The following is a 27,467-nucleotide window of genomic DNA, read 5'->3' as shown; positions in this document are numbered from 1 at the left end:
CTGGAACTGCCCCTGTATATAGCTTAGTTACTTTCTCGTGTTCTTATTTCTATTTATTGTGTGTTTTTGTTCTACTTGACTTTGTAATTTTTGTTTTATTGTTCTACTGCATTGCTGTGAAAGAGTGAACAAGAAAGGCATTTCACTGTACTAGTCCATGTGACAATAAAACTTGAAACTTGTATATACACTGAATATACAAAACATTGAGACCACCTGCTCTCTCCATGACATAGACTGACCAGGTGAATCCAGGTGAAAGCTTTGATGGGGGGGTATGCTCAGTGTATTTCTCTATTTAGTGCTTTAATTTTCAAGCAGGGATCATTTATGTTGCACCATAGGAGAGTGTATACAGGACCCTGGAGCCTACAGAAGTGCATACCTGGTTAGAAAAAGAGAGAAAATCCTGCTTCTGTATAATCAATATTTGAGAGTAAAATGTTTAATGGCAGGATTCTGTGGCACCACCAGGCCTGCCCTCACTCAGGTTCTGTCCCAGTGTACTCCTATATTGCAACTCCTATTTGCCATATCTTCAATTTAAGCATGCTAGAAAGTGTGTGCCCTCAGAACCTTGAGGGAAGCAAAAGTTATTCCCCTACCTAAGAATAGTAAAGCCCCCTTTACTGGCTCAAATACCCGACCAATCGGCTGTTACCAACCCTTAGTAGACTTTTGGAAAAAATTGGGTTTGACCAGATACAATGCTATTTTACAGTAAACAAATTCACAACAGACTTTTTTTTTGTATTTTCACCCCTTTTTTCTCCCCAATTTCGTGGTATCCAATTGGTAGTAGTTACAGTCTTGTCTCATCGCTGCAACTCCCGTACGGACTCAGGAGAGGCGATTGTTGAGAGCCATGCGTCCTCCAAAACACAACCCAACCAGGCCACACTGCTTCTTGACACAATGCCCATAGGAGTCACTAGTGCGCGATGAGACAAGGATATCCCTGCTGGCCAAACCCTCCCTTTCCCGGACGACGCTGGGCCAATTGTGCGCCGCCCCATGAGCCTCCTGGTTGCGGCCGGCTGCGACAGAGCCTGGACTCAAACCCAGAATCTCTAGTGGCACAGCTAGCACGACAATGCACAATGCAGTGCCTTAGACCACTGCGCCACTCGGGAGGCCGACAACAGACTTAAAACCTTTTCTCAATAGGGGGGCGCCATTTCGACTTTGTAAAAATTCGTTCCCAAATTAAACTGCCTCGTACTCAATTCTTGCTCGTACAATATGCATATTATTATTACTATTGGATAGAAAACACTCTCTAGTTTCTAAAACCGTTTGAATTATATCTGTGAGTAAAACAGAACTCATTTTGCAGCAAACTTCCTGTCAGGAAGTGAGAAATCTGAAATCGGGCACACTGTTCCAGGGTCAGTTTATTAATTTGCATGTAATCTATGGGTCGACATGCACTGCATACACCTTCCCCTAGATGTCAGTAAGCAGTGAGAATTGGAATGGGGTGTCTGGGTAGTTCTGAGGCCGTATAAAAGCTCTTGGAACCGGGTGTGCAGTCTTTTCAACGTTCGTCATGACGCAAGACAGACCTCAGGATTGCATTCTGAAAAGCTCTCGTTATAGGCTTTAGATATATCCGGCTCTGATTTTATTCGATATAGGTGTTAAAAACATCATAATGTAGTTATTTAAAACGAGTTATATCAGTTTATATCAGTATATTGCGATTTTCGGTATTTCATTTGTGCTGCGTTATAGTGAGTTGGACACGTCTTCGCCACATGGCTAATGTTTGCTGCTAATTCCAAAGTTGAAGACGACAATCTACAACCGAGCAACGATTCTTCTGGACAAAGGACAACTTGCACAAGATTCTGATGGAAGCTCATCAAATAGTAAGAACTATTTATGATAATTCGTTGTTCTGTTGAAAAATTTTAAACTACTATTCCGCCATTAATTTCGGTGCGGTCTCGCTTTAACGCACGCTGTATGTCGTAGTAACGTTAATTTTAAAAATCTAACACAGCGGTTGCATTAAGAACTAATGTATCTTTCATTTGCTGTCCAACCTGTATTTTTTAGTCAAGTTTATGATTAGTTATTGATTAGATTAGGTGCCTCTCCCAAGATTTCTCCCGACATTTTGTTTGCAGCTTGGCTACTATTCTCATTGTATAACCACGATTTGTGCCGCTAAATATGCACATTTTCGAACAAACAATATATGTATTGTGTAATATGATGTTATAGGACTGTCATCTGATGACATTTTGAGAAGGTTAGTGAAAAATTTAATATCTTTTGCTGGTTTATTCGCTATCGCTAACGTGCATGAATCAATGCTGCTGTGTGGTTGGCTATTGTGGTAAGCTAATATAATGATAAATTGTGTTTTCGCTGTAAAACACTTAAAAATTCTGAAATATTGGCTGGATTCACAAGATCTTTGTCTTTCATTTGCTGTACGCTGTGTATTTTTCATAAATGTTTTATGATGAGTATGTAGGTAATTCACGTTGCTCTCTGTAGTTATTCTAGTTGCTTTGGTGAGAGTTGTGATGGTGGCTGCAATGTAAAACTATGATTTATACCTGAAATATGCACATTTTTCGAACAAAACATATGCTATACAATAAATATGTTATCAGACTGTCATCTGATGAAGTTGTTTCTTGGTTAGTGACTATATCTTTATTTGGTCGAATTTGTGATAGCTACCTATGCAGTAAAAAATGGTGGGAAAAAAAGTTGTGTCTTTTGCTATCGTGGTTAGCTAATAGAAATACATATTGTGTCTTCCCTGTAAAACATTTTTAAAATCAGAAATTATGGCTGGATTCACAAGATGTGTATCTTTCATCTGGTGTCTTGGTCTTGTGATTTCATGATATTTAGATGCTAGTATTTACTTGTGGCGCTATGCTAGGCTATGCTAGTCAGCTTTTTTACTGATGAGGGTGCTCCCGGATCAGGGATTGGGACCAACTAGAAGTTAAAGCACACTTATAGGTAAGGACATTCAACAAGCACAACACTTACACAAAATACTGATGATTTGCAGAGAGAAATTGATGATAAAAAGATTGTGGGCGCTGATATGTGTGCGGCTTTATTAAGTGCGGCTTTTGACATTATCGATCATAGCCTGTTGCTGGAAAAACATATGTGTTTTGGCTTTACACCCCCTGCTATATTGTGGAAAAATAGTTACCTGTCTAACAGAACACAGAGGGTGTTCTTTAATGGAAGCCTCTCCACCAAAATCCTGGTAGAATCAGGAATTTCCCAGGGCAGCTGTCTAGGCCCCTTTTTAAAATATTTACTAATGACATGCTTTTTGCAAAGCCAGTGTGTCTATGTATGCGGATGACTCAACACTTTACACGTCAGCTATTGTAACAGTATAACTTTAAACCGTCCCCTCGCCCCGACACGGGCGCGAACCAGGGACCCTCTGCACACATCAACAACGGTCGCCCACGAAGCATCGTTACCCATCGCTCCACAAAGGCCGCGGCCCTTGCAGAGCAAGGGGAAACCCTACTTCAGGTCTCAGAGCAAGTGACGTAACCGATTGAAATGCTATTAGCGCGTACCCGCTAACTAGCCATTTCACATCCGTTACACTCACCCCCCTTTCAACCTCCTCCTTTTCCGCAGCAACCAGTGATCCGGGTCAACAGCATCAATGTAACAGTATAACTTTAAACCGTCCCCTCGCCCCGACACGGGCGCGAACCAGGGACCCTCTGCACACATCAACAACGGTCGCCCACGAAGCATCGTTACCCATCGCTCCACAAAGGCCACGGCCCTTGCAGAGCAAGGGGAAACCCTACTTCAGGTCTCAGAGCAAGTGACGTAACCGATTGAAATGCTATTAGCGCGTACCCGCTAACTAGCCATTTCACATCCGTTACACTATCACAGCGACTGAAATGACTGCAACACTTCACAAAGAGCTTCAGTTAGCTTCAGAATGGGTGGCAGGGAATAAGTTTGTCCTAAATATTTCAAAAACCAGAAGCATTGTATTTGGGACATATCATTCACTAAACCCTAAACCTCACCTAAATCTTGTAATGAATGATGTGGAAACTGAGCAAGTTGAGGAGACTAAACTGCTTTGAGTAACCCTGAATTGTAAACTGTCATGGTCAAAACATATTAATACGACAGTAGCTAGGATGGGGAGATGTCTGTCCATAATAAAGCCCTGCTCTGCATTCTTAACAGCACTATCAACAAGGCAGGTCCTACAGGCCCAAGTTTTGTTCGCACCTGGACTACTGTTCAGTCGTGTGGTCAGGTGCCACAAAGAGGGACTTAGGAAATTGCAATTGGCTCAGAACAGGGCAGCACAGCTGGCCCTTGGTTGTACACAGTGAGCTAACATTAATAATATGCATGTCAATCTCTCCTGGCTCAAAGTTGAGGAGAGATTGACTTCATCAATACTTGTATTTGTTGAATGCACCAAGCTGTCTGTTTGAACTACTGGCACACAGCTCAGACACCCATGCATACGCCACCAGACAAGCCACCAGAGGTCTCTTCACAGTCCCCAAGTCCAGAACAGACTATGGGAGGCGCACAATACTACATAGAGCCATGACTACATGGAACTCTATTCCACATCAAGTAACTCATGCAAGCAGTAAAATTTGATTTAAAATAAGATTAAAATACACCTTATGGGACAGCGGGGACTGTGAAGCAACACAAACATAGGCACAGACACATGTATACAAACACACGATAACATGCTGTACGCACTATACACATACGTACACATGGATTTTGTGTTGTAGTAGAGTAGGGGCCTGAGGGAACACTCATAATATGTTGTGAAATCTGTTGTGTAATGTTTAAAAAATGTATAACAGCCTTTTATTTTGCTGGACCACAGGAAGAGTAGCTGGGGATCCATAATACATACGAATACAAATACTCCTCCGTTGTTAATCATGGGGTTAATTTGTGAATAGAGTATTTTATAGCATATGTGCATACATGCATGTATTACTTATTCCAGTAAATGCGGATATGGATGATACCCAATGAAATGTCTGAGGTGCAATGATATCTCTTTATAAGTAGCACATTTTTCTCTGTCTTATTTGAGCTTAGAAAAATACATTTTAAACAACAATTATTTTTGTTGCTTAGGTACCACAGCCTGATAAGCATCATATTTAATTAAGAGATAAAATGCTCTCAGAAAATCCTCTAATTGTTCCTCGAGCTCAGGCTTCTTACAATCATCATATTACATTTCATATTTGGTTTAGAGTGCCAAACATCTTCGTTTTGACAGAGAATTCCTGAACATGCAGTTTGTTGACAGTCATTCATGTGTTCTGTCTTAGTTATTCCATTGAAGCTGTTTAATCTTATCTATTCCCTTGTCCATCAATAATCTTCAATCATCGTCAAGTCAGATAGCAGAGCTAAAGCTATACGATAAGCTAAGAAGTTGTTGTTTACTGTCACAGCATCCCGTCTTTGTTCTTGTCTTTCTCTGAGGGTGAAGTTGCGTCTTTGAACATCACTGGAACAATCCCAGCTGTAGAGAAAATGACACTCAGTCTAAACTGTTCATATCCACAGGTTTAATGCATTACTCTATCTAGTAAAATGAGTCTAATTTATTAGTAATAGTACAGTAGAGTTGACTGCAATCCCCTGGATTCATCAAAAATGTAATATATTTTCCATGGACTTCATTGCTCAGACACAATGTATACTCAGAATTTTTTTATTTTTTTATTTAACCCTTATTGTACCATGTAAGTTAACTGATAACACATTCTCATGTACAGCAACGACCTGGGGAATAGTTACAGGGGAGAAGAGGTTGGATGAATGAGCCAATTGTAAACTGGGGATTATTAGGTGGTCATGATGGTATGAAGGCCAGATGGGGATTTAGAACTACTGCACTTTTAGAAAAAAAAGGTGTTATCTAGAACCTTAACAGGTTTTTGGGCTACCCCCATAGGAAAACCCTTTTTGTTTCCAGGTAGAACTATTTTGGGTTCTATATAGAACCCTTCCACAAAGGGTTCACTACATTTTTTGTATACAATGCGCCTTGGAGCAATTCTAGTTTTGAGCCTTCAAAGTTTCTATTTACTTTTTTAACCAATACTTTCCATACAGGATGCAAAATTCTCCAAGAAAATATTTTGGGAAATAAATTAATTATTCAATAAATTCCAAGTAAAATGTGACCAAAATTAAATCAGGTTTACTGTTATTTAAATTACAATGTGCTTGCTCTGGTTGAACATGCTTATTTCCTCCTTCCTAAGACTGAAAAAAATATAGAAAACACATCGCACTATTTACCACCGGGGAAAGATAAGCAGTCATGCTGCAGAAAGCCTAACACCTAATCTAGTGGGTGAATACATATCGTATCGCAAAACATGCATTTATGACTAGAAAATATTTGAATTAATTCCCAGTAAAATGTAACCATAAAGAAATCCCCTTGTTAGTCCAGCTTTGGGTCATGGTCATAAACACCACTATCTAAGTACTATGCTGCTGTATAAACAGGTTGGCTGACAACTCACAAAAATGACAAGCTGTGCGTTGTTATGATTCTGAACAGTCAGATAGCTAGCAACAATGACAAGAAGCTGCCATGTGGGGAATAGTAGGTGGCTCGTTTCAACTTGTTGTTCAACTTGTTGTTATTGATACCATGTCTTGTTTTGACCGAGTTCATGTCTTAGCTAATATGTCAAAAACTCGCTAGCTAACTAACAACTGTAACAATGTATTTGAGAGACAGAAATTGCTGAGAAGTATTTCTGTTTGTAATAAAGGCATTTTGTGGGGAAAAACTCATTCTGATTGGCTGGACCTGGCTCCCAGTGGGTGGGCCTATGCCCTCCCAGGCCCACCCATGGCTGCATCCCTGCCCAGTTATGTGAAATCCATAAATTAGGGCCTAATGAATTTATTTCAATATACTGATTTCCTTCTATGAACTGTAACTCAGTAAAATCTTCGAAATTGTTGCATGTTGCATTATATTTTTGTTATAGTTTACATATTGTCAACAGTCCATGCCAACCCCATCTTTTTTGCCCCATAGTTGCGCATGCATCAGTTTTGTTGCTAAACAACCAAGGCCCAGTTTCTCAAAAGCATCTTAAGGCTACCTTCATAGGAGCATTGTTAAGTCTCCGAGCTGTTTCCCAAAATCATCGTTAACAAAGTTGCACTTCAAATGTTCATTATTTACAACCGCATTTTTTCCTTACCGCGTAACTTTATTCATAGAAGATATCCGCAAAACATAGAATCAAGATGTGTATCTGTCTCTCTGTGACCACAGATAACTTCACAATGTAGTTGACTTCAAATACAAAGTTGCCAATGTCTTTGTAATTGTTACAAACAAGTGAATGATAAAAATATGCTTCAAATGAAAACCGAGGTGACTGCATTAAAATAGCGTACAATATAGGCTACATACGCCAATATAATTCAATAATAATTTTTTGGGTTACTTAATTTCTTCGTTTTTTTTGTCTTTTTTTTTTAAGGCGGGGTTATAGGCGCGTAAAAACGATCAAAGAATTGCAAACAAACCTAAAATGGGGTTAAATGTACTATGTATTATGTGGGTTGAATGCTGTAACACAGAATAAAACAATTAATAAAAGTCCCATGATGGTAGTGACTTTCCATTACTGATTATCACTTATTAACTATCATTTATTCACATTATTTTACTTTAATTAAATATTTCAGTTGTCATGTACATTATATTTGTTTTATTTGGTGACTTTATTATTTAATTCTAAGTCATCATCTCAACTCATAAGTGCTGCTGCCAATCCTGTCTGACAAAATCGCAATTTTTGTATTTCTTCAAATAAGACATACTTTTATGATTGCTGAATACCAACTATCAATGACTTAGAACATGTATTTTCAGGTATAGATACCTCGCGAATAAACTGTTCTCAATCGTGCATTCTTCTGTCTCTTTTATGTAGCAGATATAAAAGAAACACAGACTGGACAAGTAGGCGCGCAAAGACTTCTGATCATTGTAGTTAATTACTATGTTTTCTGTGCTAAACATTTATTTTTATTTTTTTATTTTACCTTCATTTAACTAGGAAAGTCAGTTAAGAACAAATTGAAAATCTTATTTTCAATGACAGCCTAGGAAAAGTGGGTTAACTGCCTTGTTCAGGGGCAGAGCGACAGTTTTTTTACCTTGTCAGCTCAGGGATTAGATCTTGCAACCTATATTGAATATTGGCCTGTTGGAAACTACAACTCCCTACTACATCACACAGTTCAGGCTTTATCTGATTTATTGCTAGATAATCATTTTGAGCAATGGTGGACCTAATTGATTCCTAAATGTTAAATGGACCTTGTTGGAAGGAATACTGTCACATCCAGGTGATTTGCCTTTATTCATGCTATCCAATGCCATTTTGAGTTAATTGAGAGAGATTTGGTCTCCCAGTGAGGTGGCTTCCTTTGTTAAGAGAAGAGGAGTTCTTAGTTATTTTAGAAAGGCTGGCTTTGTGTGGATTTACAATCAGAGGTGAGCAGTTCTTTTTAGAAGTGGGAGAATCTTTGATTGATTCATTTGAATTCTGATAGTAATTTCCCTGTTACAGATTCAATAGTTGCTATACATTGCATTCGGAAGGTATTCAGACCCCTACCCTTTTCCACATGTTGTTACATTACAGCTTTACTCTAAAATGGATTAAATAAAAAGTTTTCCTCATCAATCTACACACAGTACCCCGTAATGACTAAGTGAAAACAGGTTTTATAATTGTTTTGCAAAACAGAAATACCTTATTGACATAAGTATTCAGACCCTTTGCTATGAAACTCAAAATTAAGCTCAGGTGCATCCTGTTTCCATTGATCATCCTTGAGATGTTTCTACAACTTGATTGGAGTCCATCTGTGGTAAATTCAATTGATTGGACATGATTTTGAAAGGCACACACGTCTATATTAGGTCCCACAGGTGACCATGTGTTACAAAGCAAAAACCAAGCCATGAGGTCGAAGGAATTGTCTGTAGAGCTTTGAGACAGGATTGTGTGGAGGCACAGATTTGGGGAAGGGTACCAAAACATTTCTGCAGCATTGAAGGTCCCCAAGAACACAGTGGCCTCCATCATTCTTAAATGGAAGAAGTTTGGAACCACCAAGACTCATCCTAGAGCTGGCCGCCCGGCCAAACTGAGCAATCGGGGGAGAAGGGCCTTGGTCAGGGAGGAGACCAAGAACCCTATGGTCACTCTGACAGAGCTCCAGACTTCCTCTGTGGAGATGGGAGAACCTTCCAGAAGGACAACCATCTCTGCAGCACTCCACCAATCAGGCTCGAGGTTTATGCTTGAGTGACCAAACGAAGCCACTCCTCAGTAAAAGGCACATGACAGCCCACTTGGAATTTGCCAAAAGGCACCAACAGGACTCTCAGAATATTTGATTGCGCCGAAAGATAGGGCAGTATTATATTTTTTATGTGTTATTTCTTACATTATTAGCCCAGATGTTTTTTTTGTGTTATTACATACAACCGGTAGGAGCTTTTGGATATCAGAGTGGCATTAACTCACCAGCATTACCAGCTTTACGACCAAGAATACAACTTTCCTTAATTGGATCCTTTGTTCGTACCCCCCAGGGCAGTTGAACTGAATCCAGGGGCTGATCCGAAACACCGCCGGCGGAGAAGAGGTATTCGGAGTGGTCTCCCAGTCCGACTCATGTGTCATGATTAACTACTCATGGTGTGATTGTGATAACATACAGAAACTCAAGTCCTTTTTTTCACCCTACCTAGAATAACTCACAATCAAATGCCATCCATATTACCTCCCAAGATAATTCTCTTCGGTAACAGTCACATCCTTGTATATTTCCCCTCAAGCCAATACCATGACAGCCTTCAATTGAACTACATTGGACTCTATGCAAACTGGATACCTCATATCCTGAGGCTGCAGTTATTGTATCCGGGGATTTTAACAAAGATAATTTGAGGAAAAGGCTACCAAAGTTCTACCAACACATTGACTGTAGCACTCGCTCTGAGAAAACATTGGACCACTGGTACTCAGCTTTTTGAGTTCCCTCGCCCTCCCTTCGGCAAATCTGATCACGACTCCATTTTGCTCCTCCCTTCCTATAGGTAGAAACTCAAACAGGAAGTACCCGTGCTACGGACTATTCAACGCTGGTCTGACGAATTGGAATCCATGCTTCAAGATTGTTTTGATTACACGGACTGGGATATATTCTGGGTAGCCTCTGACAATGATATTGGCGAAAACTCCGTATCTCTGTATATCAGGAAATGAATAGGAGATGTTGTACCCACTGTGACTATTAAACCTACCAAAACCAGAAACTATGGATAGGTGTCAGCATTCGATCAAAACTGAAATCGCGAACCACCGCATTTAACAATGGCAAGGTGACTGTCAATAGGACCGAATACAAACTCCCTCCATAAGGCAATCAAACAGGGAAAACGTCAGTACAGAGACAAAGTGGAGTCGCAATTCAACGGCTCAGACAAGACAAATGGCAGGGTATACAGACAATCATGGACCACAAAGGGAAAACCAGCCACGTCGCGGACACCGACGTTTTGCTTCCGGAAGAAGTTAACATCTTTTTTGCCCACTTGAGGATAACACAGTGATACCGATTTGGCCAGCTACGTGAGAAAGACATTTAAGCGTTAACCCTAGACGGCATTCCTAGCAGCATCCTCAGAGCATGCGCAGATCAGCTGGCTGGAATGTTTATGCTTAAAGATGTTCATCATTGTTCACAGACGATGCATTCGCCATTGCACTGCACACTGCCTTGTCCCATCTGGACAAGAGGAATATCTACAGTTGAAGTCAGAAGATAACATACACCTTAGCCAAATACATTTAAACTCCATTTTTCACAATTCCTGACATTTAATCAAAGTAAAAATTCCCAGTTAGGATCACCACTTTATTTTAAGAATGTGAAATGTCAGAAAAATAGTAGAGAGAATGATTTATTTCAGCTTTTATTTCTTTCATCACATTCCCAGTGGTTTAGAAGTTTACATACACTCAATTAGTATTTGGTAGCATTGCCTTTAAATTGTTAAACTTGGTTCAAACGTTTCCGGTGGCCTTCCACAAGCTTCCCACAATAAGTTGGGTGAATTTTGGCCCATTCCTCCTGACAGAGCTGGAGTAACTGAGTCAGGTTTGTAGGCCTCCTTGCGCGCACACGCTTTTTCAGTTCTGCTCACAAATTTTCTATAGGATTGAGGTCAGGGCTTTGTGATGGCCACTCCAATACCTTGACTTGTTGTCCTTAAGCCATTTTGCCACAACTTTGGAAGTATGCTTGGGGTCATTGTCCATTTGGAAGACCCAAGCTTTAACTTCCTGACTGATGTCTTGAGATGTTGCTTCAATATATCCACATAATTTTCCTACCTCATGACGCCATCTATTTTGTGAAGTGCACCAGTCCCTCCTGCAGCAAAGCACCCCCACAACATGATGCTGCTCCCCCGTGCTTCACGGTTGGGATGGTGTTCTTCAGCTTGCAAGCATCCCCCTTTCTCCTCCAAACATAGCGATGGTCATTATGGCCAAACATTTCTATTTTTTATTCATCAGACCAGAGGACATTTCTCCAGAAAGTACGATCTTTGTCCCCATGTGCAGTTGCAAACCATAGTCTGGCATTTTTATAGCGGTTTGGGAGCAGTGGCTGCTTCCTTGCTGAGCGGCTTTTCAGGTTATGGAGATATAGGACTCATTTTACTGTGGATATAGATACTTCGACCTGTTTCCTCCAGCATCTTCACAGGGTCCCTTGCTGTTGTTCTGGGATTGATTTGCACTTTTCACACCAAAGTACATTCATCTCATCGCTCAGAACGCGTCTACGTCCTGAGCGATATGACGGCTGCGTGGACCCGTGGTGTTTATACTTGCGTACTATTGTTTGTACAGATGAATGTGGTACCTTCAGGCATTTGGAAAATGAACCATTTATTTTCTGAGGTCTCACCTGATTTCTTTTGATTTTCCCATGATGTCAAGCAAAGAGGCACTGAGTTTGAAGGTAGGCCTTGAAGTACATCCACAGGTACACAATTTGTAAGTCGCTCTGGATAAGAGCGTCTGCTAAATGACTTAAATGTAAATGTAAATGTACACTTCCAATTGACTCAAATTATGTCAATTAGCCTATCAGAGGCTTCTAAAGACATTACATAATTTTCTGGAATTTTCCAAGCTGTTTAAATGCACAGTCCACTTAGTGTTTGTTAACATCTGACCCACTGGAATTGTGATACAGTGAATTATAAATCTGTCTGTAAACAATTGTTGGAAAAATTACTTGTGTCATGCAGAAAGTAGATGTACTAACCGACTTGCCAAAACTATAGTTTGTTAATTAACAAGAAATTTATGGAGTGGTTGAAAAATGAGTTTTAATGACTCCAACCTAAGTGTATGTAAACTTCCGACTTCAACTGTATGTAAGAATGCTGTTCATTTATTGCTTTGCATTTCACACCATAGTACCCTCCAAGCTCATCATTAAGCTTGGGGACCTGGGTTTGAACCCCCCCCCCCCCCCCCCCAAGTGTATAGATCTTTCAATTGTGTCTTTCAATTGTGTTTTTTTGTCCCATGTGTAACTCTGTGTTGTTGTTTTTGTCACACTGCTTTGCTTTATCTTGGCCAGGTCACAGTTGTAAATTAGAACTTGTTCTCAACTGGCCTACCTGGTTAAATAAAGGTGAAATAAAATAAATAAAAACGCAGGGCTCTCCAGAAGGTGGTGTGATTTGCCCAACACATCACGGGGGCAAACTACCTGCCCTCCAAGACACCTACAGCACCCGATGTCACAGGAATGCCAAAAAGATCATCAAGGACAACAACCACCCGAGCCACTGCCCGTTCACCCCGCTATCATCCAGAAGGCGAGGTCAGTACAGGTGCATCAAAGCTAGGACCGAGAGACTGAAAAACAGCTTCTGTCTCAAGGCCATCAGACTGTTAAATAGCCATCACTAGCACCTTAGAGGCTGCTGCCCTATACACAGAGACTTGAATTCACTGGCCACTTTGGTAATTGGAACACTAGTCACTTTAATCATGTTTACATATTTTGCACTACCGATCTCATATGTATATGTTGTATTCTTTTCAATTCTACTGTATTTTAGTCTATACCGCTCCGACATTGCTCGTCCAAATATTTATATATTCTTAATTCCATTCCTTTATTTAAAATATGTGGGCATTATGTATATTGTTGTGAAAATGTTAGATATTACTTGTTAGATATTACTGCACTTTTGGTGCTTGAAAAACAAGCATTTCGCTACACCCGCAATAACATCTGCTAAACATGTGTATGTGACCAATACAATTTGATTTGATTTGAGCATGAGAAACAAGATTCTCTGATCTGATGAAACAAAGATTGAACTCTTTGGCCTGAATGCCAAGCGTCCCGTCTGGCGGTAACCTGTCACCATCCCTACGGTCAAGAATGGTGGTGGCAGCATCATGTTGTGGGGATGTTTTTCAGCATCAGGGACTGGGAGACTAGTCAGAATCGAGGGAAAGATGAATGGAGCAAAGCACAGAGAGATCCTTGATGAAAACCTTCTTGAGGACCTCAGACTGGGGTAAAGGTTTACCTTCCAACAGGGCAACAACCCTAAGCACACAGCGAAGACAACGCAGGAGTGGCTTCGGGACAAGTCTCTGAATATCTTGTACTGGCCCAGCCAGAGCCCGGACTTGAACCCGATCAAAGATCTCTGGAGAGACCTGAAAATAGCTTTGCAGTGATGCTCCCCATCCAACATGACAGAGCTTGAGAGGATCTGCTGAGAAAAATGGGAGAAACTCCCCAAATACAGGTGTACCAAGCTTGTAGTGTCATACCCAAGAAGTTTCGAGGCTGTAATTGCTGCCAAAGCTGCTTCAACAAAGTACTGAGTAAAGGGTCTGAATACTCATGTAAATTTCAGTTCAATTTACAAAAGTTTCTAAAAACTTGTTTTTGCTTTTTCATTATGGGTATTATGTGTAGATTGATGAGGAAAAAAACGATTTAACCCATTTTAGAGTAAGGCTGCAAGGTAACAAAAGGTCAAGGGGTCTGAATCCCTTCCGAAGGCACTGTACATTCTTACATAACCAGTGTTTGATAATTGCACGGTGCAATTAAAGTATTTGAGCAGAGGGAGCACCCCCCTATCCACATTGACGGATCGCAGTGGAGAAGGTGGAAAGCTTCATCATTACTGCATAGCTTGTTGGACAGTAAACGACTAAAATGATTACCATGGAAGTAATGGTTGAGTGTTACTCGATGGATGGCAAATTCTGTTCTCTGTCTTTTCAATAAATTATGTTCTGTCTTGACTTTCGAAAGAGTAATACATACCTGGTCTGAAAAGAGTGTTTGTTAAGAACGCTCTAACACAGTTAACAATATCTACTTTAATTATGATTTAATCAACCCAGATGCAAATGCAGTTTAATTTCTTTAAATATAAAACCTTTGGTGGCAGTCCATAGAATCCGGGTGTCATCGACTGAATTTTTATTGATCATTATGAATGAAATTAAATACATTTCACATTTTTCACATAATGTAGGATTTTGTAGTAATGAAATGTTGAAACACCATCTGTTGGCTCTTTTAGGAGATTCTGAAATTTGAAGTTAGCAGTAGTAATCATGGTGGTCAGACAAGCTCATATGTGAAATGTCTATTTTCTTTATTTAAAAAAATAGAGGTGTAGATAATAGTATGAAATCGATTTGTGAGAATGATTTATGCCTGTTTGAGTAGAAAGTGTACTCTTTTGATTTCGGATTATTTGCTCGCCATGAGGTTGTAATCAGAGTATACACTGAGTGCACAAAACATTAGGACCACCTTCGTAATATTGAGTTGCACCCTTTTCACCCTCAGAAGAGCCTCAATTCATCGGGGCATGGACTCCACAAGGTGTTGAAAGCGTTCCACAGGGATGCTGGCCCACGTTGACTCCAATGCTTCTCACAGATGTGTCAGGTTGACTGGATGTCCTTTGGGTGGTGAACCATTTTTGATACACACTTGAAACTGTTGGGCATGAAAAACCCAGCAGCTTTGCAGTTCTTGACACCCTCAAACCAGTGCGCCTGGCACCTACTACCATACCCCATTCAAAGGCACTTAAATCTTTTGTCTTGCCCATTTACCCTCTGAATGACACATACACAATCCATGTCTCAATAGTCTCAAGGCTTAAAAATCCTTCTTTAACTTATCTACCCCCCTTCATCTACACTGATCGAAGTGGATTTAGCCAGTGACATCAATAAGGAATCATAGCTTTCAACTGGATTCACCTGGTGTTCTTAATGTTATGTATGCTCAGTGTATGCTGGAGAGCTTTGGTTGCGTGTGGATTGTAGTTGGTCATATTAGATTTGTCCCGCATGTCCAAAATGGAATTCATATCAGTCCCAATAACCAGATGGAATTCAGTTAATTCTAACAATATGCCGTTCAGAGAATCAAAAAACGTAGGATCAAATCAAATCGTATTGGTCACATACACATATTTAGCAGTATTCCTAGCTCCAACAGTTCAGTAGTATCTAACAGTGCAGTAGTATGTAAAAACAATTCACAACAATACACACAAATCTAAAAGTAAAATAATGGAATTAAGAAAAATATATAATTAGATCGAGCAATGTCGGAGTGGCATTGACAAAAAATAAAGTAGAATAGAATACAGTATATACATACATATGAGATGAGTAAAGTAGTATGTACACATTATTTAAGCATTATTAAAGTAACTATTGTTCCATTATTAAAGTGGCCAGTGATTTCAAGTCTATGTATATAGGGCAGCAGCCTCTAAGGTGCGTGGTTGCGTAACCGTGTGGAAGCCGGCTAGTGATGGCTATTTAACAGGCTAATGGCTTAATGATAGAAGCTGTTTCCCAGTCTCTCGGTCCCAGCTTCGATGCACCTGTACTGACCTTCTGGATGATAGTGGGGTAAACAGGCCGTGGCTTGGTTGGTTGATGTCCTTGATGATCTTTTTGGCCTTCCTGTGACATTGGGTGCTGTAGGTGTCCTAGAGGGCAGGTAGTTTGCCCCTGGTGATGCGTTGGGCAGATCGGACCACCCTCTGGAGAGCCTTGGATCGAATGATTTTGGAGCGTACACAATAATAAAGGGATTTCTTTCCCATTATGGATACACTTCATGAAAGTCATTCTGCATTCTTGGTCTTCACCTTTACCCAAGATGGTCATTTTGAGTTTCGCATGTATCATTATGATTACACATTTAGTTTTGTTTGGTGCTGATGAAAAAGCCAGGCTGGTCAAAAGAAAGAGCTGTCGATTTCAGACGTTTCAAAAAGGTCCTGAGGACGTCGATATAGTCCTTCATCGGCGCTCACCTCAAAAAAATCTAATAATGATGGCACAGCACTGGGCTCAAACTCACAATGCGCAGAGCCAGAGTGCGCTGCTTAGACCACTGCAGTTCACTATTCCCTAGCAAGCAGGCAGAGTACTTGATGATACCTAATGGAAACAGCACATTGTTTTTTATTATTTTGTTTTAAGCCTTCTCCAAATGATAGCTCTAAACCTTAACCACTCAGAATTAATACCTAATCTTAACCCTTTGAGTTGTTTCTGGTTTAACCCTGTAACCACACATAATTAATTGGTAAAACATTGGTGTTCATCCAATTCAGCCAAATTCCATAGTAGAACTATGAGAGCAGGTTGGAAAAAGCAGCCAGTTTGTACAAATGGTTCTCTATTTTATGTGAGTCCTTTTGGAGCAGGTATGTTTCTTGGAGCATTGCTATATCAACATGGTGTAGTGGTCAGGGGGAAGGGGCGGGCTGGCTGGCCAACAAGTGACGAGTGTGAAATAACACAAGCGTAGACCAAAATTGACCTTTCTCCAAGGAAATGACCCAGGACTTTTATTCAGGAAAGAAACAACTGAAATCGCCACAACTCTAGGTAACAATAAAACCAAAACCTAGCTCATCTTGGAACATTTCTACACAGGTCTTCCAGTCCCTCTCTGCTACCGACGTAGGCCCCTGGATCTGCCTATTTATACAGGGGTTGTGACCGATGTTCTAAGGGATCTGCAGTACTGCTGATCCTGACAACTACCTTAGCAGTCGTCTCCCCTGTGATGGACACAGATCAATGTTTGTTACAGCAGAGCTGTGTTAAACTGTGATGATATCACTAGTGGTGTTGTTGTACTGACTTATTCTGGTGGAGTGGTGGCAGGAATATAACCTCTCCCTCAACGTCAACAAAACAAACAAGCTGATTGTGGACTTCAGGAGAAAGCAGGGAGAGCATGCCCCCATCCATATCGACGGGCCTCAGTTGAGTGTGTGAAAAGCTTCAAGTTTCTCGGCATGCACAACACTGACACCCTGGAATGGTCCATACGCACAGACAGTGTGGTGAAGAAGGCGCAACAGTGCCCCTTCAACCGCAGCAGGCTGAAGAAATGTGTCTTGGCCCCTAAGACCCTGACTAACTTCATTCAAAGGTTTTTATTTGTTTGTACAATTTTCTACATTGTAGAATAATAGTGAAGACATCAAAACTATGAAATATCGCATATGGAATCTTGTAGTAACCAAAAAAGTGTTAAACAAATTGAGATTCTTCAAAGCAGCCACCCTCTGTCATGATGACAGCTTTGCACACTCTTGGAATTCTCTCAACCAGCTTCATGAGGTAGTCACCTGGAATGCATTTCAATTAACAGGTGTGCCTTGTTAAAAGTGAATTTGTGGAATTTTTTCCCTTCTTAATTGTGACAAGGTATGGTTGGTATACAGAAGATAGATATTTGGTAAAAGACCAAGTCCATATTATGGCAAGAACAGCTCAAATAAGCAAAGACAAATGACAGTCCATCATTACTTTAAGACATGAAGGTCAGTCAATCCGGGACAAATTTCAAGAACTTTGAAAGATTCTTCAAGTGCAGTTGCAAAAACCATCAAGAGCTATGATGAAACTGGCGCTCATGAGGACCGCCACACGAAAGGAAGACCCAGAGTTACCTCTGCTGCAGAGGATACGTTCATTAGAGTTAACTGCGCCTCAGATTGCAGCCCAAATAATTGCTTCACTGAGTTCAAGTAAGAGACACATCTCAAAATCAACTGTTCAGAGAAGAAGTGAATCAGGCCTTCATGGTTGAATTGCTGCAAAGAAAACACTACTAAAGGACACCAATAAGAAGAAAAGAATTGCTTGGGCCAAGAAACACGAGCAATGGACATTAGGCAGGTGGAAATCTGTCCTTTTGGTCTGGTGAGTCCAAATGTTAGATTTTTGGTTCCAACCGCCGTGTCTTTGTGAGACACAGAGTAAGTGAACGGATGATCTCCGAATGTGTGGTTCCCACCATGAAGCATGGAGGAGGAGGTGTGATGGTGTGGGGGTGCTTTGCTGGTGACACTGTCAGTGATTTATTTCAAATTCAAGGCACACTTAACCAGCATGGCTACCACAGCATTCTGCAGCAATACGCCATCCCATCTGGTTTGCACTTGTCCTGTTGAAAAACAAATGATAATGACCCAACACACCTCCGGGCTATGTACAGTAGGGGCTAATTGACAAAGGAGTGCTGCATCAGATGACCTGGCCACCGCAATCCCCCGACCTCAACCCAATTGAGATGGTTTGGGATGAGTTGGACCGCAGAGTGAAGGAAAAGCAGCCAACAAGTGCTCAGCATACGTGACCCGATTCAGGAAACTAGGCGCATGTCGCAAGTCACGACTTCACAGGAGAGCTTATTGAACGTAAACAAATATTTTTTATCAAATTGTGTTTTTGTGAACATGTGAACTTTCATGTGCCTTAGTATCAAACTTGTATGTCATCTGTAAATACTAATAAAACATTTACATTAAGGAGCCTAGTTGGTTTAGCCACGTAAAAAGACAGCAACCTTCCCGCTAGCCATGATTGGCTGAGATAATGACATGCCGAGAGATGAGTTTAGATTGGTCGGTGTTGCATCTTGCGTCTATAAAATGAGCTCCTCGTAATGCGTAAAAAATCGTATCCACAGCAGTTTTTTTCCTAAAGATATTATGTTAGCCATGGAGAACTGCAAATGTGTTGCTTCTGCTCTCAATAACATTGCTGCCCTGAATTTATCAGTTGCTATCAACAAAGGTCAGTGGGAAAAAGTTGTGATGGACTACTTTCTGGAGACGATCGTGCCATGCAATGCTGACTCTCTCATTTCATAACACGTTTTGAAATCAGTGGAACACAACTGGCCAAACAAGCTGTGGAAACTAAACGGAAACAACACAGGATGTCTTATAACAGGGGTTGCAGTCTGCCGTGAAGCTTTCATCCATGTATACAGGTAGGCATCTAGCTACAGATATTATACGTTTCTAATTTGGTCACAAAGTTGTTTTCATTGCAAGCTAAAGCTTGCTGTTAGCTAGCCAGCTGGAGTTTGATGGCTGACTTACTAACAATGAACCTAACGTTATTTGGTTAACTTTAGCTTGTTATGACAATCGGTTTGTATTGCTAGTAAAGTTACTCTGTGGATTGAGATTATAGTTCATTTTTTAGCTAATGTTAACGTGACATGTTTTAACAAAAGATCACAAGATAAAGCTTGCTGTTAGCTAACTAACTTTAGCTGAGGTTAGATGGCTGGTTTGCTAGCTAGCTAACATTAACGTATGTGTATGAAGTGTGTGTAATGTTAATGATGTTTTCTCAGAATGCCATTTCGCATTGCTAGTTATAGCCCTGTGTTAGCTAGCTAACACTGAACTCATTGGTTAACTTTAGCAAGCTATGACAATCGGTTTGTATTGCTAGTTAAAGCTTGCTGTTGTCTAGCCTGCTGATGTTAGATGGCTGGCGATCTACAGTAGCTAACATTACTTGTATGAACTGTCTGTAGTTATCTCATTTCAGAATGCCATTTCGCATCTATTGTATAATGATGCTAAAATATTTGTACCTGGAATTTGTCTTTCAGCATTAATCAGTAGAACACACCTGACACTAATTCACCAGTCATACAGTCATCAAAAAGAGAGCTGGCCCAAGCAAGCAAAGGCAGCAGTGCAATCATCTATATGCACCATTTCTTCACCAAATACGGAGTTGGGAAAACACGTGTGGACTTCCTGATCACAGGCCACACCAAGTTTGCCCCTGACTTGTGCTTCGGCCTCATCAAGCAGCGGTTCAGAAAGACCAGAATAAACACTTTGTCTGAGATTGCAGATTGTTGTGAAGGACAACACTGTGACAGGTGTCAACATCCCACAGCTGGTTGGACTGGAGGATGGTACGGTGCTGGAGGAAAGCTATGACTGGCAACAACACCTGACTCCGTACTTCAGGCCACTGCCACAGATAAAGCAGTACCAGCACTTCTGGTAAAAAAATGTGTTCTTATCTAAACTTGGGAGGTGAATTGATGTTGTGCAGGGTTGTAGTGTCTTCTGATTTTTGTTATTCTCTGTTTTACAGCTTCAATGCTCCAGAGCCTGGTGTTGTCGCCAAGGAGCGTTCGGACTGTCGGGTCCAGGTTTCAGCTGCTATGCAACGCTGACATCCTTCCTCCATAGATTGTCTGCCTGTAAAAGCACAACCTGGACTGGACACAGCTAGACAAACTATCTTTTTGACAAGATTAGGGAGTTTTGCGACGAAGAGGGTATGGACACCACGTGCCCTGCACCAAAGTCAAGGGCAGGACAGAAACAGGCTCTCTGAATATAGATTCCCTTGTTCATGTGTGGTTTGGACGGACCAGTCATCAGCACTATCTGCAGTGCCTCTATTCACATGACTCTCTCCTAACACGCACGCCATACGTTGCTGCTATTTTTTAATCCTGCTGCTCAGCCACTACACCCCTGATTGTATGCATATAACTACCTCGTGTATCACTGATATCGTTATTGATAGTGTTCTTGTACATCCTGTATATTTTATTTATATTGACACTATTTATTTCTGATATTGCTACTATGCAGGTAACCATTTGGCTGTACCGTTTACACCTTCTGTAGAGACCATCCACTTAGCAAAATATTTATATATAAAATGAATATTGATATGTTTGGTCGTAACATGATTTTGTGAAATACCACAATACAATGTGACCGTATCAAGTGTCCGCCACTTAAATATATAGCGCATGCATCTGTTTATGTAGCCAGGATTCAGACACGGCTAGGACATTCGGGTTGGCGGAGTGTGCTAAAGCAGTGAATAAAACAAACTTAGGGAGGAGGCTTCTAATGTTAACATGCATGAAACCAAGGCTTTTACGGTTACAGAAGTCAACAAATGAGAGCGCCCGGGGAATGGGAGTGATGCTGCAGGGACTGGGTTAACCTTTACATCACCAGAGGAACGGAGTAGGATAAGAGTACGGCTGAAGGCTAAAAGAACTGGTCGTCTAGTGCGTTCGGAACGGAGAGTAAAAGAAGCAGATTTCTGGCCGCGGAAGAATAGATTCAAGGCATAATGTACAGACATGGGTATGGTAGGATGTGAGTACAGTGGAGGTAAGCCTAGCCATTGAGTGACGATGAGAGAGGTTTTGTCTCTAGAGGCACCATTTAAGCCAGGTGAGGTCACCGCATGTGTGGGGGTTGGAACAAAAGGACTAGCTAAGGCATATTGAGTAGGGCTGGAGGCTCTACAGGGAAATAAGACCAAAATCATTAACCAAAACAACAATAGACAAGGCATATTGACATTAATGAGAGGCATGTGTAGCCGAGTGATCATAGGGTCCAGTGAGTAGCTAGGCAAGCTGGAGGCACAGCAATTCAGACAGCTAGCAGGCCGGGGCTAGCAGGCTAGCAGATGGGCCTCAGGGGGACGTCGCAACGGAAGAGCCTGTTGAATCCCCTTCGGACGGTTACGTCGGCAGACCAGTCGTGATGGATCGGCGGGGCTCCGTGTCGGAAGCAAAGGGTCCAGGTCAATTGGCAAAAGAGGTATTGAAGCCCAGGAATTGTCTGATGGATCTCTTCGGCTAGCCGGGAGATGGGCTTAGCTCCAGGTAGTGTGGTAGAGAAAAAGCAGTCCGATATGCTCTTGGTTGATATCGCGCTGTGCAAACTGGCAGGAATTGACTGGGCTGAGGCTGGCAGATGTCCGAGTTAATGGTGATGACCGCTAGCAGTGGTTAACTAACAACTAGCTAGTAGCTAGTTAGCTGGCTAGCTTCTGAAGGGGGTTCTGATTCTAAAGTATAAAAAAATAGCAGATCCATACCACATTGGGTGAGGCGGGTTGCAGGAGAGTATGTTCAGTCTGTAGATGGAAATTGAGATTAAAAATATTTAAAAAATATACTAAATATATACGAAGAAAAACGATAAATATACACGGGACGAGGCAAGACGAACAAAACAGACATCCGACTGCTACGCTATCTTGGAAAAGCCTTATCAAGAGAACATCCCTGGTCATCCATACTGCCTCTGATCTGGCAGACTCATTAAACACAAATGATTCATTTGTAAATTACGTGTGAGTGTTGGAGTGTGCCCCTGGCTATCCATCAATAAAAAAATAATACAATTGTGCCGGCTGGTTTGCTTAATAATATAAGGAAGTTGAAATGGCTTATGTTTTTACTTTTACTTTTGATACTTAAGTACATTGTGCCCCTGGCTGTCCGTTAATTTTATTTAATTTTTTTAATACAATTGTGCCGTCTGGTTTAATGTAAGGAATTTTAAATATTACATACTTTTACTCAAGTATGACATTTAGTTATTTTTCCACCACTGGATGTGTATCTGGGTAAGCGTCATCTAACATTTATTAAATATTTTTATCTGGACACTTTCTGTCTACCTGGAATTTTTCCTTATTTTAGGCTACTACCACTTTTAGTCTTTAGCACATGACCTAATGTGAATCCTTAAAGGAGATGGTTGGGACTGGCTTAAGAGGGTGTGAACAATGATGAATGGGTGTAGACAAAGGAGAGCTCTCTAGTGGGTACCAAAACATTCAAATGCCTTTTCTCAAAAGTGATTTTACAAGTGTATCAACTTTCAAAGTATAATTACTTTCCCATTGTCCCTCAACAATTCTGTGTTTGATATACCATCTTGTAGCTCAGAGTCTCTACTTTTATCCAATGTAAAAAATGAAATTCAAATTTTGCTACATAAGATCGAATCCAGGTGGTGAGTCACATATGTGGGAACTCCTTCAAGACTGTTGAAAAAGCATTCCAGGTGAAGCTGGTTGACAGAATGCCAAGAGTGTGCAAAGCTGTCATCAAGGCAAACAGTGGCTACTTTGAAGAATCTCAAATATAAAAATATTTTGATCGGTTTAACACTTTTTTGCTTACTATATGATTCCATATGTGTTATTTCATAGCTGTATGTCTTCACTATTATTTTACAATGTAAAAACCGTTGAATGAGTAGGTGTGTCCAAACTTTTGACTGGTTCTGTATGTATACACAATATTCAATTAGGGTAAAAACAATAGTTTTGACATTTTAGAACTATAGAAACGGTTTCAAGTCAAACTCCTCATTAAGGCCAAGAGGAGACAGTGTGTTGAGCCTGTGGATCCAGAAAGATTCCCTCAGAAGATGTTTCCTCTCAATCTCCCCTCTCCTGCGTTAAGATCAAAGGCCTGCTTGTCCACCAATGTAATTTACATGTTGAAATGTCCCTTTGGTCTGTCCTACATAGGGAAAACATGTGGAGGCCTTAAGACCTGTATATACAGACAGGTGAGACAAAAAAAACCTGTTGCTGTTCATTTTGTACAAGCTGGACATTCTATTAGATACATTGGAATAGAAATGGTAAGATGTCACGCAGGGGAGGGGACATTGAGAGGAAACTTATTTTGGACTCTACAAGGTGTAGAAAGCATTCCACAGGGATGCTGGCCATGTTGACTCCAATGCTTGAACCCCATTCAAAGGCACTTAAATCTTTTGCCGTGCCCATTTACCCACTGAAAACATACACAATCCATGTCTCAATTGTCTCAAGGCTTAAAAATCCTTATTTAACCTGTCTCCTCCCATTCAGCTATACTGATAGAAGTGGATTTAACAAGTGACATCAATAAGGGATCATAGGTTTCACCTGGATTCACCTGGTCAGTCTATGTTATAGAAAGAGCAGGTGTTCTTAATGTTTGTATACTCAGTGTATATACTGTATTTATATTCCGGACTCTGACCTTGCTCATTCTGATTTTTTATTTTATTTGTGTGTATTGTTTTGTAGTTTTAGGTATTACGGCACTGTTGGAGCTAGAAACATAAACATTTCGCTGCACCTGCGATAACATCTGCAAAATAACACTAGTCAACTAGTCAAGGACCATATCACCTCCACCCTACCGGACACCCTAGACCCACTCCAATTTGCTTACCGACCCAATAGGTCCACAGACGACGCAATCGCAACCACACTGCACACTGCCCTAACCCATCTGGACAAGAGGAATACCCATGTGAGAATGCTGTTCATCGATTACAGCTCAGCATTTAACACCATAGTACCCTCCAAACTCGTCATCAAGCTCGAGACCCTGGGTCTCGACCCCGCCCTGTGCAACTGGGTCCTGGACTTCCTGACGGGCCGCCCCCAGGTGGTGAGGGTAGGTAACAACATCTCCACCCCGCTGATCCTCAACACTGGGGCCCCACAAGGGTGCGTTCTGAGCCCTCTCCTGTACTCCCTGTTCACCCACGACTGCGTGGCCATGCACGCCTCCAACTCAATCATCAAGTTTGCGGATGACACTACAGTGGTAGGCTTGATTACCAACAACGACGAGACGGCCTACAGGGAGGAGGTGAGGGCCCTCGGAGTGTGGTGTCAGGAAAATAACCTCACACTCAACGTCAACAAAACAAAGGAGATGATTGTGGACTTCAGGAAACAGCAGAGGGAGCACCCCCCTATCCACATCGACGGGTCAGTAGTGGAGAAGGTGGAAAGTTTTAAGTTCCTCGGTGTACACATCACGGACAAACTGAATTGGTCCACCCACACAGACAGCGTTGTGAAGAAGGCGCAGCAGCGCCTCTTCAACCTCAGGAGGCTGAAGAAATTCGGCTTGTCACCAAAAGCACTCACAAACTTCTACAGATGCACAATCGAGAGCATCCTGTCGGGCTGTATCACCGCCTGGTACGGCAACTGCTCCGCCCACAACCGTAAGGCTCTCCAGAGGGTAGTGAGGTCTGCAGAACGCATCACCAGGGGCAAACTACCTGCCCTCCAGGACACCTACACCACCCGATGTCACAGGAAGGCCATAAAGATCATCAAGGACAACAACCACCCAAGCCACTGCCTGTTCACCCCGCTATCATCCAGAAGGCGAGGTCAGTACAGGTGCATCAAAGCAGGGACCGAGAGACTGAAAAACAGCTTCTATCTCAAGGCCATCAGACTGTTAAACAGCCACCACTAACATTTAGCGGCCGCTGCCAACATACTGACTCAACTCCAGCCACTTTAAAAATGGGAATTGATGGAAATTATGTAAAAATGTACCACTAGCCACTTTAAACAATGCCACTTAATACAATGTTTACATACCCTACATTACCCATCTCATATGTATATACTGTACTCTATATCATCTACTGCATCTTGCCATCTTTATGTAATACATGTACCACTAGCCACTTTAAACTATGCCACTTTATGTTTACATACCCTACAGTACTCATCTCATATGTATATACCGCACTCTATACCATCTACTGCATCTGCCATGCCGTTCTGTACCACCACTCATTCATATATCTTTATGTACATATTCTTTATCCTTTTACACTTGTGTGTGTGTGTAAGGTAGTAGTTGTGGAATTGTTAGGTTAGATTACTGTTGGTTATTACTGCATTGTCGGAACTAGAAGCACAAGCATTTCGCTACACTCGCATTAACATCTGCTAACCATGTGTATGTGACTAATAAATTTGATTTGATTTGATTTGATTTGAAAATACATGTACAAGACCAATACAATTGTATTTGATTCTGGGATCATCTATCGGACCTGGCCTGCTGAGTGTGGAAGGAAGGCAATGGCTCTGAGCTTCCGAATGTGATTTAACTACCTTATTAATACTAAAGCATCATAATAATGGATTGGATTAATATGTAATTGTACTTCATCCTTTGTGACACAGACACAGGACAAGCAGTGTGGGAAGTGATTCCTTTCTGATTTATGCTTTTTATTGTCACTTTAGCACAGTTTTTGGATCTGCCTCCACACTGGTGTGCTGTCAAATCAATGTGCTGATTTAGATACAGTAAATAGTGATAAAAGTTGTGCTAATTTAGTGACAGGAATAAGACTTATAGATGTATCTGTTGGAGACCGAGGCAGAGATGGAGGAAACACTGAGGGCACAGTAATGATCAGATTTCATCACACCTCACAATACTCCCCCGTGTATGCTAATCTAGACTGTTATAGGAAATAAATAGGCAAGGAATAGTGTGCAATACAATCTCACCATGAAGCTCTCTTCCTTCCTGTCTGCTATCATTCTTGATGAATTATTTAATACATTTACATTTACGTCATTTAGCAGACGCTCTTATCCAGAGCGACTTACAAATTGGAAAGTTCATACATATTCATCCTGGTCCCCCCGTGGGGAATGAACCCACAACCCTGGCGTTGCAAGCGCCATGCTCTACCAACTGAGCCACACGGGACCATACTCACAGGGTCTGTATAAACATGAGATGGAAATATAGTTTTGCATCTGATTCTGGCTATTAATAATAATGGAAGTAGTCCTACTTTGATCCGATAGGTTATGGTGCAATCTCTTCAAAACTATTCCATGCACACAAGCACCTGCCCACACACACACCTAAACCTAATTCTGACCCTAAGCCTAATTCTAACTCTAAACCTAACCCCTAAGCCTAAAAAAGCCTTTTTACAATTGAGGACCGGCAAAATGTCCTCACTTCGTTTACTATTCTTTTGAGGACTTCTGGTACTCACAAGTATAGTAAAACGTGTACACACACACACAAACAAAGATTAACATCTGAATAGGTTTGATAGAATTGGGGTGCATAAGCAGATCCAAATGACATTTGATATAAACCCCTGATGCCATTTTTTTACATTTACAACCAGTGAGCTCACTTAGCCTCAGTCATTTATGTGATAATACCACCTTGAAATGTATTTAGTATTAAGTCGGTCAATGAGCATGAATAGAGGCTGCATCCATGTTATCAGTCTGGTAGTATTAATGGGATAGAAGTTACGCATTTCTTTTACATTTTTGAAGTAAGACAAAGGTAGAAGTGACAATAAATCCAAG

At 41.1% G+C, this 27,467-nt stretch overlaps 1 protein-coding gene and 1 long non-coding RNA gene across 2 annotated transcripts in view; both read left to right on the top strand.

Moving 5' to 3' along the window:
- The window catches only part of LOC139532056 (delta-sarcoglycan-like), a 303,224-nt gene that overhangs the window by 42,870 nt on the left and 232,887 nt on the right, over positions 1-27,467 (top strand). The window lies entirely within an intron of this gene.
- LOC139532051 (uncharacterized) lies at positions 19,343-21,212 on the top strand. Its single transcript, XR_011666483.1, has 3 exons — positions 19,343-19,482; positions 20,119-20,524; positions 20,619-21,212. It is a non-coding gene; the product is annotated as an uncharacterized lncRNA (long non-coding RNA).

This window comes from Salvelinus alpinus, chromosome 1 (assembly GCF_045679555.1).
Source record: "Salvelinus alpinus chromosome 1, SLU_Salpinus.1, whole genome shotgun sequence".
Taxonomy (NCBI): domain Eukaryota; kingdom Metazoa; phylum Chordata; class Actinopteri; order Salmoniformes; family Salmonidae; genus Salvelinus; species Salvelinus alpinus.
This window is presented reverse-complemented; position numbering and strand designations above follow the sequence as displayed.